The sequence below is a fragment of the Grus americana genome, chromosome 7, assembly GCF_028858705.1.
Source record: "Grus americana isolate bGruAme1 chromosome 7, bGruAme1.mat, whole genome shotgun sequence".
Lineage (NCBI taxonomy): Eukaryota > Metazoa > Chordata > Aves > Gruiformes > Gruidae > Grus > Grus americana.
The window spans coordinates 38,104,452-38,121,236 of record NC_072858.1 but is presented as its reverse complement, the minus strand read 5'-3'; the positions used below and the strand labels follow the sequence as shown (position 1 = coordinate 38,121,236).

General features: G+C 48.3%; 1 protein-coding gene across 3 annotated transcripts in view; it reads left to right on the top strand.

Annotated features, from left to right (window-relative positions):
• Positions 1-8,213: 8,213 nt before the first annotated feature.
• The window catches only part of MICU1 (mitochondrial calcium uptake 1), a 103,999-nt gene continuing 95,427 nt past the window's right edge, over positions 8,214-16,785 (top strand). The window contains exons 1-3 of one of the 3 annotated variants that reach the window (XM_054831252.1): positions 8,257-8,276; positions 9,233-9,270; positions 9,402-9,492. The gene's annotated coding sequence lies outside the window, so the exon portion shown is untranslated. Of the gene's footprint in view, positions 8,277-9,232; positions 9,271-9,401; positions 9,493-16,785 lie in introns of all 3 variants that reach the window. The other 2 variants (XM_054831253.1, XM_054831250.1) reach the window with 2 other exon arrangements.

The window sequence follows — 16,785 nt, the reverse complement described above, 5'->3', positions numbered from 1 at the left end:
TCATCACTTTGTGTTCTTTAAATTTAGGATTTACCGTATTTCAGTGCTGTAGATGTCTGGAGCTACGGCGCTTGCAAGATCCCACACATGGAGGTCAACGCATGTGCAAAACCCTGCAAGCTCATCGGGCGTGGGCAGATGAGGAAATTCGGGAGGATAACCGGCTCCAAGAACATCTTATCTCCTTTTATTTAGAAGGAAGGTTGGTGATTTAAGACTAGCGCAGATAACACAGCGCTGCCCGTGAGATCGGGGAGGGCGGGGGGCAGAGTCTACCTGCCGATAAAGGAACGGCACCGGCCGTTTTCCGTAAGCCGAATACTGCAACGGCCGCTGGTGGAGCAATAAGGTACGATGGGGAATGGGGCAAATGGTCCCCGTCCCATCGCAGGACCTCGACGATAAACCCCGAATTACCCAAACACGCCTCCATTTGCTCGCCATGACGTGTTCTCCTCCCATCTCCTTTCGAGGTCCGGCGTCTCCATGAGGGATGGCCAGACCTCAGCGTGCCGCTGCACCCCAGCCCCACGGCGACCCCTCCGAGTCTCCCTGGCATCACCTTAAGCCTGGCCAAAAGGTTTGTCCTAGAAATGGCTGCAGTATTTTCGCTGCAGGAGGGCAGCGGTGGGACTCCCTGGGACCCGGCAGCCTCCCGGGTTCCTGAAGAGCAATCGGTGTCTATTTATGCCTCCGGAAAATGTATTTTTTAATGGGGGTTCATTAAAGCCTGAAGAGAGCCAACCTAAGAGGCACCTGGAAGGAACTAAAATTAAAATACCTAAAATTAGCCTCCCCAGCAGTGAATCCTGCCTCTGATCGAGATGCCGAGGCACACATGACCCAGGCGTGCCTTTCTCATTTTCCCTTCCCGCTGCCATCCCATTCCTGAGCCGCCGGGCACGGCCCCAGGAGCCCACGTGCCTACCCACGACCCCGGAAAAAATAACAGCCCTCCACTGGGTTTGCTGGCGTCCCTCCCTCGGTTCAAAAATCAGCCTCCAAGTTTACATTTTGGGACTGTCCCATCTGAGCAAGGGTTAAAAAATATGATGTCACCCTGTCGCCGCAGGAACCGTTTGGGATGGGGACTGCCAGGTATCGCTCTGTCCTGGGGGAACAACGCTTACTCCCCAAATGCTGATGACACCCAGCCACATTTATTTTTGAGGTATCTCATTTCCTTCCCAGCTCCATGCTGTCCAAAAAAAACCCCTTTCGGCTGACGTGCTCCGACACGCGCTTTCCTGACGGTTAAATCTTATTAGCGCCTGAGATTAATTGAAATCGCAGCGCCGCTGGGCTGGCGCGATACCCTCGGTGCCGCTTTCCTCTCCAATAAATTGCGCATGGAAAGGTTTATCACCTCGTGGATCGCCGGGCAGCACCCCTCGCCGTCGTTAGCAGGTGGGTGCTGCGGGAGGGATGCACTCCTACCGCACCCCCCGTGTTGTTGTAGGGTCTCCCAGAGCCCGGACAAGCCCCGGGGCTTGCAGAAGTGTTTGACACCCCCCCCACACACACACACTCCCAGGGAGGTCCCTGCCCCACACGTGTGGGGTGAAGCCCCTTGGAAGGATAAATAAAACCATCGCTGCTTTGCAGCCTGCTGCTTCTCCGAGGCTCTCATTCTCATAAAAAGGAGACGTCGAATTTCCTGAGGTGCTAAAGGTGTTTTCGAAGACGGGGTTGAAACAGCGACACAAACCTCACAGGGACTTTTTGGCAGTCATTTGTCGATGTTGAAATCACCAGCGGCTTGCAGCAGCCGTGTAGCGTCCCCTCTGCCCCCATGCCCCCTCCCAGCTCGGCCGCCGGCGCTGGCTTGGGCACGGGGCTGAGGGCGTGCGGGACGGGACGCTGCATCCGGGCGTCTTCGGATTCATTGCTAGAAGATGAAACCACTCTGGGGAGCCTTTCCAGGTGGAAATGTGCTGCATGCAATTTTCCTTCCTCTCCTCTCCTCTCCTCTCCTCTCCTCTCCTCTCCTCTCCTCTCCTCTCCTCTCCTCTCCTCTCCTCTCTCTTCTTCATTTTCTTTTTCCTCCCTTCCTCCCTTCCTCCCTCCTCTCTTTCCTCTCTCTTTCCTCTCTCCTTCCCCTCTCTTTCCTCTCTTCCCTCCCTCCCTCTCCTCTCACGACACTTTTCTCCACCCAGGTTCCATTTTCCCACCTTCCAGCAGCCAGCAGCCCCTTCCATTCCGGAGGCAGTATGACGGACGGACGCGCCGTCGCAATTAATCTATCTTGATTGAGAAGAGCTTTCCTCCCTACGGGCATCGCCCTGAGCCCTTCCCTGCCCTCCCCAGTACGTGAGAAGTTTGTGGGGGTGAGAGGTATGAAGCTCGCTGGAAATATTTCCCCATGCGTTCTGTAAATATTACGGTCAACGGGAAAAATAAACGCTCCCATGAAGATTTTATTTGTAAATTCGCTAGCACAGGGAGGAAACCCGGGCAGAAATAGAAGGACGTGGTGAGGGATGCTTGTAAGAGGCCGTGATTTCTGTTTAATTGCTGATTCCAGCCGTGTCGCGCTACGGCGGTGTCGGCTCTCACCCGCCGTGGGTCTGGAGCCAGCAGCAGCTCTGGACCCCGCAGAATGACCTGCTCACCAGAGAACCCCTTCGGGTTTTAAAGTGAATTATCGTTGGGAATACATGGAAATGCTCAGCCGGATATGCCGGGGCGGGGGGGGAAGAGAATTACCTACCGCAGAAATAAAACTGGGGAGGTTTAATAGGGTATGGCAGAAATGGCCGAGGGCCTGCAGCCCCCTCAGACCCTATAGACAGCGGCCTTAGCCCCTGGACATTCGACACTGGTGCCTTAAAACTACACATAAGTACCTCAGACCCTGCGTATAGACCCCTCAGACCCTGTGTATAGACCCCTCAAACCCTGCGTATAGACCCTTTCAGGCCCTGTTTGTATAGGCTGCTCAGACCCCATAGTAACACGTTCCTGAGACCTATATATATATATGTTAGGACCTATATATAAGCCCCTGAGACCCTATATACAAGCCCATCAGACCCTATATACAGGTCCTTCAGGACCTATAGATATGCTCCTCATACCCTATGCACAAGGCCTTCTATGACGGGGTTACAGCACTGGTGGATAAGGGAAGGGCAACTGATGTCATCTACCTGGACTCGTGCAAGGCATTTGACACCATCCCGCATGACATCCTTGTCTCTAAATTGGAGAGACATGGATTCGATGGATGGACCACTCGGTGGATAAGGAACTGGCTGGATGGTTGTGGTCAACAGCTCAATGTCCAAGTGGAGAACGGTGACGAGTGGTGTTCCTCAGGGGTCGGTACTGGGACCGGCACTGTTCAACATCTTTGTCGGTGACATGGACAGTGGGATCGAGTGCACCCTCAGCAAGTTTGCTGATGACACCAAGCTGTGTGGTGTGGTCGACACGCTGGAGGGAAGGGATGCCATCCAGAGGGACCTTGACAGGCTGGAGAGGTGGGCCCGTGCGAACCGCATGAAGTTCAGCAAGGCCAAGTGCAAGGTCCTGCACGTGGGTCGGCGCAATCCCAAGCACAGCTACAGGCTGGGCGAGGAATGGATTGAAAGCAGCCCCGAGGAGAAGGACTTGGGGCTGTTGGAGGAAAAGCTCAACATGAGCCAGCAGTGTGCGCTTGCAGCCCAGAAAGCCAACCGTGTCCTGGGCTGCATCAAAAGATGTGTGACCAGCACGTTGAGGGAGGTGATCCTGCCCCTCTACTCTGCTCTTGTGAGACCCCACCTGCAGTACTGCGTCCAGCTCTGGGGGCCCCAGTACAGGAGAGACATGGAGCTGTTGGACCAAGTCCAGAGGAGGCCACAAAGCTGATCACAGGGCTGGAGCACCTCTCCTATGAGGACAGGCTGAGAGAGTTGGGCTTGTTCAGCCAGGAGAAGGGAAGGCTCCGGGGAGACCTTAGAGCCCCTTCCAGTCCCTGCAGGGGCTCCAGGAAAGCTGGAGAGGGGCTGGTGACAAGGGCAGGGAGTGACAGGACAAGGGGAATGGCCTGAAGCTGCAGGAGGGCAGATGGAGATGGGATCTGAGGCAGAAATTCTTCCCTGTGAGGGTGCTGAGGCCCTGGCACAGGTTGCCCAGAGAGGCTGTGGCTGCCCCTGGCTCCCTGGCAGTGTTGAAGGCCAGGTTGGATGGGGCTTTGGGCAACCTGGGCTAGTGGAGGGTGTCCCTGCCCATGGCAGGGGGTGGGACTGGATGGGCTGGGAGGTTCCTTCCCACCCAAACCAATCTATGGTTCTCTGATTCTAAGCCTTTCCAGACCTATAGATAAGCCCCTGAGACCCTATATACAGACCTTTCAGAACTTATATATAAGCCCCGAGACCCCACATACAGGTCTTTCAGGCCCTATATCCAAGTGCCTCAGGCCCTGTATACAGGCCATATAGAAACGCTCCTCATGCAGTACGTACAAGTGCTTCAGGACCTATACATAGCGGTCCCCGAGACCCTATACATATCTGTCCCTCAGACCCTATACATACAGGTCCCTCAGACCCTATACATTTCGGTCCCTCAGACCCTATACATATCAGTCCCTCAGACCCTATACATACAGGTCCCTCAGACCCTATACATATCAGTCCCTCAGACCCTATACATATCAGTCCCTCAGACCCTATACATACAGGTCCCTCAGACCCTATACATAGCGGTCCCTCAGACCCTATACATATCAGTCCCTCAGACCCTATACATAGCGGTCCCTCAGACCCTATACATTTCAGTCCCTCAGACCCTATACATACAGGTCCCTCAGACCCTATACATTTCAGTCCCTCAGACCCTATACATATCAGTCCCTCAGACCCTATACATACAGGTCCCTCAGACCCTATACATAGCGGTCCCTCAGACCCTATACATTTCGGTCCCTCAGACCCTATACATATCAGTCCCTCAGACCCTATACATACAGGTCCCTCAGACCCTATACATTTCAGTCCCTCAGACCCTATACATATCAGTCCCTCAGACCCTATACATACAGGTCCCTCAGACCCTATACATATCAGTCCCTCAGACCCTATACATTTCGGTCCCTCAGACCCTATACATTTCAGTCCCTCAGACCCTATACATAGCGGTCCCTCAGACCCTATACATTTCAGTCCCTCAGACCCTATACATATCAGTCCCTCAGACCCTATACATACAGGTCCCTCAGACCCTATACATTTCAGTCCCTCAGACCCTATACATATCAGTCCCTCAGACCCTATACATACAGGTCCCTCAGACCCTATACATAGCGGTCCCTCAGACCCTATACATTTCGGTCCCTCAGACCCTATACATATCAGTCCCTCAGACCCTATACATACAGGTCCCTCAGACCCTATACATTTCAGTCCCTCAGACCCTATACATACAGGTCCCTCAGACCCTATACATTTCAGTCCCTCAGACCCTATACATATCAGTCCCTCAGACCCTATACATAGCGGTCCCTCAGACCCTATACATTTCGGTCCCTCAGACCCTATACATATCAGTCCCTCAGACCCTATACATACAGGTCCCTCAGACCCTATACATAGCGGTCCCTCAGACCCTATACATATCAGTCCCTCAGACCCTATACATACAGGTCCCTCAGACCCTATACATAGCGGTCCCTCAGACCCTATACATTTCGGTCCCTCAGACCCTATACATATCAGTCCCTCAGACCCTATACATACAGGTCCCTCAGACCCTATACATAGCGGTCCCTCAGACCCTATACATTTCAGTCCCTCAGACCCTATACATACAGGTCCCTCAGACCCTATACATTTCGGTCCCTCAGACCCTATACATATCAGTCCCTCAGACCCTATACATACAGGTCCCTCAGACCCTATACATTTCAGTCCCTCAGACCCTATACATACAGGTCCCTCAGACCCTATACATTTCGGTCCCTCAGACCCTATACATATCAGTCCCTCAGACCCTATACATACAGGTCCCTCAGACCCTATACATTTCAGTCCCTCAGACCCTATACATATCAGTCCCTCAGACCCTATACATACAGGTCCCTCAGACCCTATACATAGCGGTCCCTCAGACCCTATACATTTCGGTCCCTCAGACCCTATACATATCAGTCCCTCAGACCCTATACATACAGGTCCCTCAGACCCTATACATTTCAGTCCCTCAGACCCTATACATTTCAGTCCCTCAGACCCTATACATACAGGTCCCTCAGACCCTATACATTTCAGTCCCTCAGACCCTATACATATCAGTCCCTCAGACCCTATACATAGCGGTCCCTCAGACCCTATACATTTCGGTCCCTCAGACCCTATACATATCAGTCCCTCAGACCCTATACATACAGGTCCCTCAGACCCTATACATAGCGGTCCCTCAGACCCTATACATATCAGTCCCTCAGACCCTATACATACAGGTCCCTCAGACCCTATACATAGCGGTCCCTCAGACCCTATACATTTCGGTCCCTCAGACCCTATACATATCAGTCCCTCAGACCCTATACATACAGGTCCCTCAGACCCTATACATAGCGGTCCCTCAGACCCTATACATTTCAGTCCCTCAGACCCTATACATACAGGTCCCTCAGACCCTATACATTTCGGTCCCTCAGACCCTATACATATCAGTCCCTCAGACCCTATACATACAGGTCCCTCAGACCCTATACATTTCAGTCCCTCAAACCCTATACATAGCGGTCCCTCAGACCCTATACATACAGGTCCCTCAGACCCTATACATTTCAGTCCCTCAGACCCTATACATACAGGTCCCTCAGACCCTATACATATCAGTCCCTCAGACCCTATACATTTCAGTCCCTCAGACCCTATACATACAGGTCCCTCAGACCCTATACATATCAGTCCCTCAGACCCTATACATACAGGTCCCTCAGACCCTATACATTTCAGTCCCTCAGACCCTATACATACAGGTCCCTCAGACCCTATACATTTCAGTCCCTCAGACCCTATACATACAGGTCCCTCAGACCCTATACATATCAGTCCCTCAGACCCTATACATACAGGTCCCTCAGACCCTATACATTTCAGTCCCTCAGACCCTATACATACAGGTCCCTCAGACCCTATACATTTCAGTCCCTCAGACCCTATACATAGCGGTCCCTCAGACCCTATACATTTCAGTCCCTCAGACCCTATACATACAGGTCCCTCAGACCCTATACATTTCAGTCCCTCAGACCCTATACATACAGGTCCCTCAGACCCTATACATTTCAGTCCCTCAGACCCTATACATAGCGGTCCCTCAGACCCTATACATTTCAGTCCCTCAGACCCTATACATACAGGTCCCTCAGACCCTATACATTTCAGTCCCTCAGACCCTATACATACAGGTCCCTCAGACCCTATACATATCAGTCCCTCAGACCCTATACATACAGGTCCCTCAGACCCTATACATTTCAGTCCCTCAGACCCTATACATACAGGTCCCTCAGACCCTATACATTTCAGTCCCTCAGACCCTATACATAGCGGTCCCTCAGACCCTATACATTTCAGTCCCTCAGACCCTATACATACAGGTCCCTCAGACCCTATACATTTCAGTCCCTCAGACCCTATACATACAGGTCCCTCAGACCCTATACATTTCAGTCCCTCAGACCCTATACATAGCGGTCCCTCAGACCCTATACATTTCAGTCCCTCAGACCCTATACATTTCGGTCCCTCAGACCCTATACATACAGGTCCCTCAGACCCTATACATATCAGTCCCTCAGACCCTATACATACAGGTCCCTCAGACCCTATACATTTCGGTCCCTCAGACCCTATACATATCAGTCCCTCAGACCCTATACATACAGGTCCCTCAGACCCTATACATTTCAGTCCCTCAGACCCTATACATACAGGTCCCTCAGACCCTATACATAGCGGTCCCTCAGACCCTATACATTTCAGTCCCTCAGACCCTATACATACAGGTCCCTCAGACCCTATACATTTCAGTCCCTCAGACCCTATACATACAGGTCCCTCAGACCCTATACATTTCAGTCCCTCAGACCCCACACTCGGGCTTCCCAGGACCACTCCCCCAGGCCCCGCCCCTCCCGCTCCAGACCCCGCCCCTTCAGCACAGACCACGCCTCCATCCAGCTCAAACTCCGCCCCTTCCCGGCGTACTGCCGCTCGCGGAAGCGCGATCGTGGTGGGCGGGGTCTGTGTGCGCTGCGGTGGGGCGGCGGGGCTGAGGTGAGAGCGGCCGGGCCGGGCCGGAACCGGGGAGTCCTGCCCCCTCTCCCGCAGCCGGCGGCGGGGCCCAACGCCTTTACTCAGGCTGGCCCTTCCCTTCCCTTCCCTTCCCTGGGCTCCGGCGGGAGTGGGCTGCGGGCACGTAGGCGGGGGCTGGCTGTGGTGATGGGCTGAGGGGGCGGCCCGGGCGCTGAGGGGGCGGCCCGGGCGCTGAGGGGGCCGAGGCCTAGGAGCTGAGGGGAGAGCTGCCGCCCGGGGAACCCGGGCTCGGTGTGCCGTGTTACGCTATCCCCGTCCCCTGGGCCGCTGCTATAATTTCTTCCCTATAAAATAAACTTTAGGGTCTGTGCCTTTATTCCAGCGTTCAGCTTTTCCCGCTGGGAAAGCCCTAGGGGAAGGAAGGATCCCCCTCGGCGTGCCTGGGTCGAGGGGGGGCCTGCAAGGCGTGTTTTGGGGAGCTCCGGTGTATTGTGAGGTGTTGGGTGCCCTTCTCCCCGGTTTTGGTTTATTTTTTGTTGTTGCTGTAGGGGATTGCTTGTGGGGTTGCCAGGGCTGTGTGAATTATTGCTGTATGTTATAGCTAATGTCAAAGCAATTTTTCTTAATAGCGGATCGTTAAACAGCTTTAACTTCGCCAAACAGCCAAACTGGATTTGATGTGTAGTTGGTCTTTGGAAAAACCTTTAGGGTGAATTTGGGTTAATAAACTGCTGAAAGTATAGAGAGGCCTGATCTTTATCACGATGTGATTTATGTGTACTGTATTTGCCTTTAGTTTAATGAGCCGCTTGGGAAAGGCGGTAAATCTGAGTCTGTTGAGTGAGGTCTACTGACCAGTGCTGGGCAGGTCAAAAAAGGAAGATTTTCTGAGGCATTCTCCTCTAGAAACTTGAGTGCCAGTTCAGACTTGAGTTAAAGTAAAGGCCTGGCTTGCTTTTTTTTTTTTTTTTAATCAGCTGCATGACTGTTTTTTTCCCCCTCGTGGCTTTATTTGGTGAGTAGTCTGAGGTGCGAGTTCTGAGGTCGATATGTGTGAGCACTAATACACAAGAATATGACTGCCAGGAGGGAGACTGTGTGCAGCAAAGAGTTATAATCTTTATTATGTTTCTTTCTTGTTTTTAGAACACAGCCCTGCAATTGCTAAGAAATAATTCCCAGCCTTCTTTGTGACCGCCTGACCTACAAGCTGGGAGCAAACACACTTGTGCTGCAGGTAAGGATGGTATTGCTGCCTGCTCACAACTCACAGCATGCTGTGGCCCTGCTCTCAGGTACTTCTAACTCTGCTGAACTAATCATCTGCATGATATTTACCCTTAAATCTGCCCTGTTTGGAATTATTCTGAACTGTTCACCCAGGATTTTTCCTAAAGCTGTAGGAAAACGGGTTGTGTTTTTGCAGTGTGAAAAGTTGTGCTGCCTTTTCTGTTGGAAGGCTTGGGTGATTTGGAAGGAGGAGTGAAGCAGGCATGGGAGTGAGCTGTGGAAGAAGGCTGCTGCCTGGAGCTTCCTGTCAACCCAACCTCAGTTGTTCCACTTTCATAAAATATAGAAAAAAACCCCCAACCAGACCCCAAAACCCAATGCAACTCACTGTTTCTATGCACTCAGTGAAAACTTATTTGAACATAAGAAGGTATCTTTAAAAAAAACCCAACAACCAAAACTAACTAAAGATGCTTAAACTGTGTGTGCTTGTCTACCTGGAGCAACAAAGCATTTCTTGGCCAGCACAGGGGTACAAGGCAAATACGTTCTAGTGTCATCACTGCACGCTTCTCTGGGACTCTGGAGGGGGTCGTGGCGGCCACCAGTTTCAGGCAGCAGCTTCTTTAGCCAAGTAGCTGCTGCCGGAAGAGGGCATGGAGGGTCCTGTGGCTGTAACCATCCTCTTAAATGTTCTGGTATTCAGCGGTATGTTAGAAAGAGTATAACATGTGTATTCAGCAGCGTAGCTTAAGCTCATGTAACCCTTGTTCTTTGTTTACTTGTGGCAATGGCTTGTTTTCCAAATGACCCATTTTCTGCAGAAACTTCTGTGGTATTTATTATGCTTCCTGAACTAAAGAAGTTGAAATTTCATGCTCTGGAGGAAAAAGAATGATGTGCCTTGCTTACATCATTAATTTCTGCCTACTGGGGGATATCTGGAGCTCCCGGCCCCTTATTAATCTTTGTGTAACTTCTCTGTATAGGTTCCTGTTGCGCCCCTCGGGCTGAGAAGTTAGCTTCCCGGGTAAGCTCACGGTAGTGTTTTCAGAGGAGAGATTGTACCGTTGTCCTTAGGCAGTTTAATGGGACAAACTGCAAGACTTGCAAATCATTTGAAGTCTCAGAAGGGCTTTGAAGCGATATCCCGTAAGCATTACTTTTTTCAGGTGATGTTTGAGGGAGCCATCAGCTATGTTCAGATCTGGAATGTGGAAACAACTGTTTTTTGCATTTCTTGAGCAAAATAAGTTCCGTAGCAGTCATGTCAGGTTTATTATAAAAACACGTTGCCGCATGCTGTTGCATTTGCTGCAGTAACACTTCTTGAAATGAACTGAGCTGGGATATAGAGATACTTGTCTTATTCTTCCCAAGTTTCCAGTGGCCTTGCTGGTGCACAGTATTTTAACACGGTGCAGTGCTGTAGGGCTGAGGATGCTTGTGAACAACACTAAAAAACCATAGTTATTAATTTTCCGGATGCCAGACCTTCCCGCTGGGACATTGCAGGGGTGTTAGTGAAAAAGTATTTTGCTGTAGACATGACTTTTGGGTGCGATGATGCTGTTTGAGATAATTCAGTAGGAAACAGTTACCCAGGGTTGTTGAGTATTGTAGTCAGCATTGTATGCCTTTGAGAAGAATGTTTTGACTTTTTTTTTTTTAAAGTGGAGCAGTTTTGAGAAAGGTGTGTTGCAAATGGTATGGCTATCTCTTAATGAGGAGGATGGCTATATATCTCTTTAGGGTGACGTGTTGGACACTTTTAGTAAGAAATGCAAGGACTCCTAGTAAAATCTGAGTTGAAGTGTGCTTTGTCTGCCTAAGCACATACCATCCGAAAGTTTTTGGCAGGCTCGCCTCTTAGCGAAAGATTTAAGATACTATAAAACCAGAGAAAATAGTTTGACCATTGAGATCATGCATCGTTTTACTGCAGTTTCTGTAGCTCAAATTCTTGGTTTTTTTCTATTAGTGTTAGAGTTTATAGCTCTTTGAAATGAAACCCAAGATCCTCATGTAGACAGCAAGACAGAAGATCCTGCTTTGAGATGAGCAACGCTGCAGCTGACCTGTGCTTGAAACATGAGACCTGTGAATCTGCATAGCTTCATCATTTGTAGCGTGTCAGCCTGTGATGCAGGCAATGCTGCTCTATGCCAACATCAAAATCAGACCCAGTATCTGTATAGACTAGTTGTGTTATGTACCACCACTTTAACATCTGTGTTTTCATTAGTTTGATGCAAACTTTCTGTCTCTGGCATTCTTGCTTCAAGAGCTAGAAGAGTAGTTGTAATTTTTTTTTTTTTTCCACTGAAATCTTAGCTGGGATACAAACACAAGGAAGATCTGCAAGAGTTGGCGCCTGCCTTATGCTGCTTTTTTGTGGCAGAGAGGTGTTTTCTAAAGAAGCAAGTGGTCATGGCTGGGGTAGGTGATGTTTCTGTTTAAAAGTCAATGGGAAAGGGAGAAATTACCGTTCGGTGATATTCAAATTCACGTTCTCAGTGGGTTCACAAATCTTTCCTCCTTGTGGGAGAGGAAAAGAGGTATGAAGTTCGCCGTGTTGAAGTCTGAGATGATCCGCTGCCTGTCTACCGACAAAAATAAATGTTTTTTTTCTGGAGCTGGACGCGTATCTACAGATAACTCAAGCTTGAATGAATTGTCACCTTCACAGCCTAGTGAAGCTTTTGCTTTCTCCTCAGGCTACTTAGATTTTTCTCTTCCAGCATTATTTTCTTGTCAAACACATGTTTATTCATTAAAAATTAACACATTTTCTTGGAGCCAAGTAAGCCATAAGCACCTCTTAAATCTACTTTAACTGGTCTGGGATTTTTTTTTTTGTTTGTTATTGTAAGGTACACACAGGTAGGTGGCTGTCAGCTGGAGAAAGGGCAGGAGCTGCAAGGAGGGTCTATCCATTTGGTGCAAAAGTTAGGAATTGTCAGGAAAATCACATCCCATCGGCACAGATTGTGCAAGGCAAGTTAAATCACTCAGGTCATTAAGCAGCCGTATTCCTGCTGGCCGTAAGTTTCTACAGAAAAAGGCAGAAGTGTTATATTTTCTATGGCTCTGACAAACCTTTGCTCCTCAAATCGGCGTCATTTTTTTTTAACTCCTGTGAAAACGCCTCTGCTCTGGTGCGCCTGCTCGTGTGACTGGTTTGCAAAGACAGTGCCTGATTGTTTGGGAATAGTGATTGGAAAAAGAAAATTTCACGTTGGACTGATTAAGGTAGAGGTAGCTCATGAAAGAGGGCCGTTATCCTTAAGGGGTGAGGTAAGTTTTCTTTTTTTTGTTTGATTTTTGGTTTTACAGCTCTGCTGGTTACCTCTGGCTTGGAGATGCTACTAGGGAGTTTGTCAGTGCTGGGGTTTACTGTGATGCTTTCTTGGTAGAAAAGCCCAAGGAATAGGCTGCATTTTTAGGGAAGGAGGGGAAAGGAAAACTTTAACCAGGAAAAAGCAGCATTTAGCGTTCATTTCTGTGGAAGATTATTACAGTTTCCCGTTAAAAACCTACTGTGCATTGCTGGAGACTGACTGAATAGCAAGCAAATGTTTTATCTTTGCTGAAGGTGCTGTTTTCAGTGCCGCTGCAACAGATATAACCAGTTTATTTTGTTTGGGTACACTCATTTTTCATTTGTTTCTCCAAAGCTGTGGTTTGTAGGGACTGTATCAGCTCACAAGTCCTCTAGTGACTCAGCTAGCAGGTTAGGTTTGGGGTTGCTGTTGGACTTGCCAAGTGATGTTTCTTCTGCTGTTCTAGTTGGCACCAAAGGCTTTACCCTAAGTAGACTTTAAATGTTTGAAGGCATGTGGGCAAAGATTTTTCCCCAGTAAGTAAGCACTCCTGTCTCCCTTTGAAGGGAGGACCAAGACCAAGCTAGCTACTGACCTCCACCCTTATAGATAATCCAGTTGCAACTACTGATAATGCTTTATTAAAGCTAAATCAAAAGTCTTGTGTCTTCACAATGCATAGTCTTCTCTACTTAGCATTGAAGATCGGTAAAATTATTTTCAATCTTGTCGGTTTTAATCTAGGCTCTGTGTGGCAGCGTTTGGGGTTCGTGACTCTTTGCTCGGGTCTAAGGAGAAGCTCCTGTGGCAGCAGACTTGGTAGAAATCGGTGTGGGCGACTCATACAGCCCAAGCAGAGATGGTTATTTCTTCTGTACAGTACTTGCTATCTCAGGATGATCTGCAGTTCCTAGCAGACTATTTGTTTTCAAGCAGTGAGAGCCCAGGTGCACGTATGTGGAGCATGAAAGTAGGGGAGGGATTAGAGCAACTGACAGTAATGGAGAAACCTACATTTGCCTTAATTTAAATATAGCTAATAGTAAGGATGTATGCATTAAATTGAGAAGAACACCTGTGCCTAGAAGTGGTAGTTTAACAAGTTGGATTCCAAATAGCCGTGGTTTTGCTCTTTTATTTTCACTTTGTGTCTTGTGATGCTAAACGCTCAATTTGGCAGAATAAAGCAACTCGTGAGATGAGGATGGCATAAATAATGGAGTCTTAATGGATATCATCCCAGTAAATCGTTATCCTAAATAAGCCACGTTAATGGCGAGGTGATTGCAGGACACCAAAACGTGTCGGTAGCGCAACGTTAGACCGAATTCTTAAACACGCTATGAAATGCAATAGCATGGCTTTAACAGCGGCTGCATTCAGAGCAGAGCGAAGGTTACCGCTAAATCCTGGCGACTTGAGGGACGGCCCTGATTGTCCCCAAGGGGAGGTTGGGCGATGATTGGGTGTAATTACTGAGTTGTGAAATGTGCCTTTTCAGGGCTGAGGATTTTAGGAAGGGGTGAACTCTTACTGCAATGACAGTTGAAAAGAAATTGCCAGGCTATGGCTTAAGTTTCTGCTAACGACCTGGCAGCGTGTTATTGATTGGTGCTTTGTAGACTCTCCATCAATTAGAATCGTGCTCCGAAACAAATGTGGTTTCCCTCTCTAGTGAAATTAATGTGATCAAATATTGCCCCAATCTCATACCTGAGAAGAAATTACTTTTGCTGCTAGATTTCATTTTCATTCTCAGAACTGATTTATGCATCTTAGTAAGCTAATAACTTAAGTAATGTGAGTAATCCTTTATCTGCAAATTGCACTGGGTAAGGTGAAAATTTGGAGTTACAGGAGGGGAAAAGAGCAGGAGCAGTTTGGTCTCTGTTGGGGATGGGGAAAGGAGTGGATCCAGATGCCTCTGTAGCTGGAATCCACTTCCGGGCACCCTTTGTATGGATTACCCTTGTACCAGTTTGTAAATGGAAAGTATGGAGAACTGGGGGGGAAGGAGAAGTCAAAATTAATAATTTTGGTGGAGGCAGGTTTGCTCAGGAGGCAGAGTTCCCCCCCCCCTTGTTTATGTATCAGATTATTTTAAGTATCTCAATATTAGCATTGATGGTGAAACTTCTCTCTTGATTGCTTTGCCCTTTCCCTTGTGTCTTGACTTTTCCTTCCTGTTGGATTTATTTGTCATACTTTTTTTTCTTCCCCCATTACAATTTTTCCTTCCCTTCTTCCCAATAATCTGCTTGAGAAGATGGTGACAAGAGCTGGGAGCTGAGACCCATTGCTCTTCTGGTGGCTGTCTGCTTCAGGGCAGCCCACGCCTCCTGGAGCCGGCGTTGCTGGCTTCAGTGAGCAGGGGTGAGGTATAACTGACAGGGGCTGAGATGGAAATAGGTGAGGAATTTTCCTACAACGGCTGCTGGGTCAGGAAGTCTCAGTGGGCTCTGGCAACGTCAAACTTTGCTTTTTAATTGAAAGAGCCTCCTGGAGCCATACGTTAGTTCTTTGTGGCTCCATCCCTGCAGAAGTCTTTATGCCTAGGCAATGCCTCGGAAGTGCAAATCTTTTTTGAGAAGATCTTACTTCACAACAATTTTCATTTAAATTTACAACTGACATTCTGTACTAATGCACAGGCTTACCATGTCCTAGTAAAATTGTTGAAATAAAAAGTGCCTCTGAACCCTTCTCCGATTAAAAATTAAACACCCGTCAGCTTATTCAGTCACTGTTCTCCCTCTCACGTGCTTGTACCACCAAGGACAGCTTCGACATCAAAAAGCTGCTTTAAGTGTGTATCATCTTAAAACCCGAGGCTGTTCTGGATTGCCAAAAAGGATTACAAAAAGTTCAGTGCTGTGGAGTACCCAAGTGTGAAGAAGTCCCTTTTTCCTGCACTGGGCTACTTAGTGCTTTCAGTCTTGAAACCATCAGCTAATTAGGGTGCTGGAAAAACGTGAGCAAATGTTTTTGTTCTTTTCTTTTGGTATCTGGAAAAGGATGCAATAAAGTTGGGATCTAACAATTCTTACGTGCCCTGAAAAAATCCAGGGCTGGACTGCTGATGCTCTTGACACAGCAGGGGGGGAGAAGCTGAGAGCCTGTCTGAATTTCCTTGCAAATCAAGTTACTGGATAGAGGATCGTTGTTTGGGGAAATAAAATATCCGCATCAAGCCAGAATGTATATAGCTGTTGAAATAATTTTGCATTTCTTCTTTTCAAGCGATCTGGATGTCCTCAGTTTGAATGATGCCCGTTGTGTCTCGGATCGGAAGCGGTACTTTCCTAATGGGTTTGTGGGTTTCCTGGATGTCAAAGATGCTAACACGTTTAATGCTAAATTACAAGTACGTGAGGCTTTATGCTGTTCCATCTTGCCAGCTGCATGTACCCATAGAGCAGGGCCCTGAGCTGCTGCTGTAGCATCCGGGGCAGAAACACAACTTAAACCATGGAGTCGGGGCACAAAACCGCAGCGCCGAAGTGGACAGAGAGCCAGGTACCAGGATGGGCTGGCAGGTCTCTCTTGGTGGGAGTTTGGGTTGAGGTGGCATTTTTTTGTTGGGTTTTTTAGGTTTTTGAATGTTTGGGCTCTGAGTATTGGGTTTTGGTGGAGAAGGTTGTATTTAATGGCGGAGCAGACAGGCTAGAAAACTTCTGTTTCTAAATCTTCAAGTCTGACAGTTGACACTTCTGCTTAAAAAAATAATGCCCATGTCTTGTGGCATAAATAAAAGCAGGTATGTCATTCTTCTCTGGAAAAAGACCCAATTATTTCTTTTGTCCAAGGATATGAATTCAACCTCTGAAAGTATCTGTAGAACTGTTCTGAGCAAGAACTTAAGATAAGACTGGCTTATCTCTTAGAAACAAAAATATGATCTACAGATTCCTTGTAGCAGTAATGCTAGAACATCATGATGACTTTTATGTTTGATCCTTGTTTTCAGTATTTTGGAG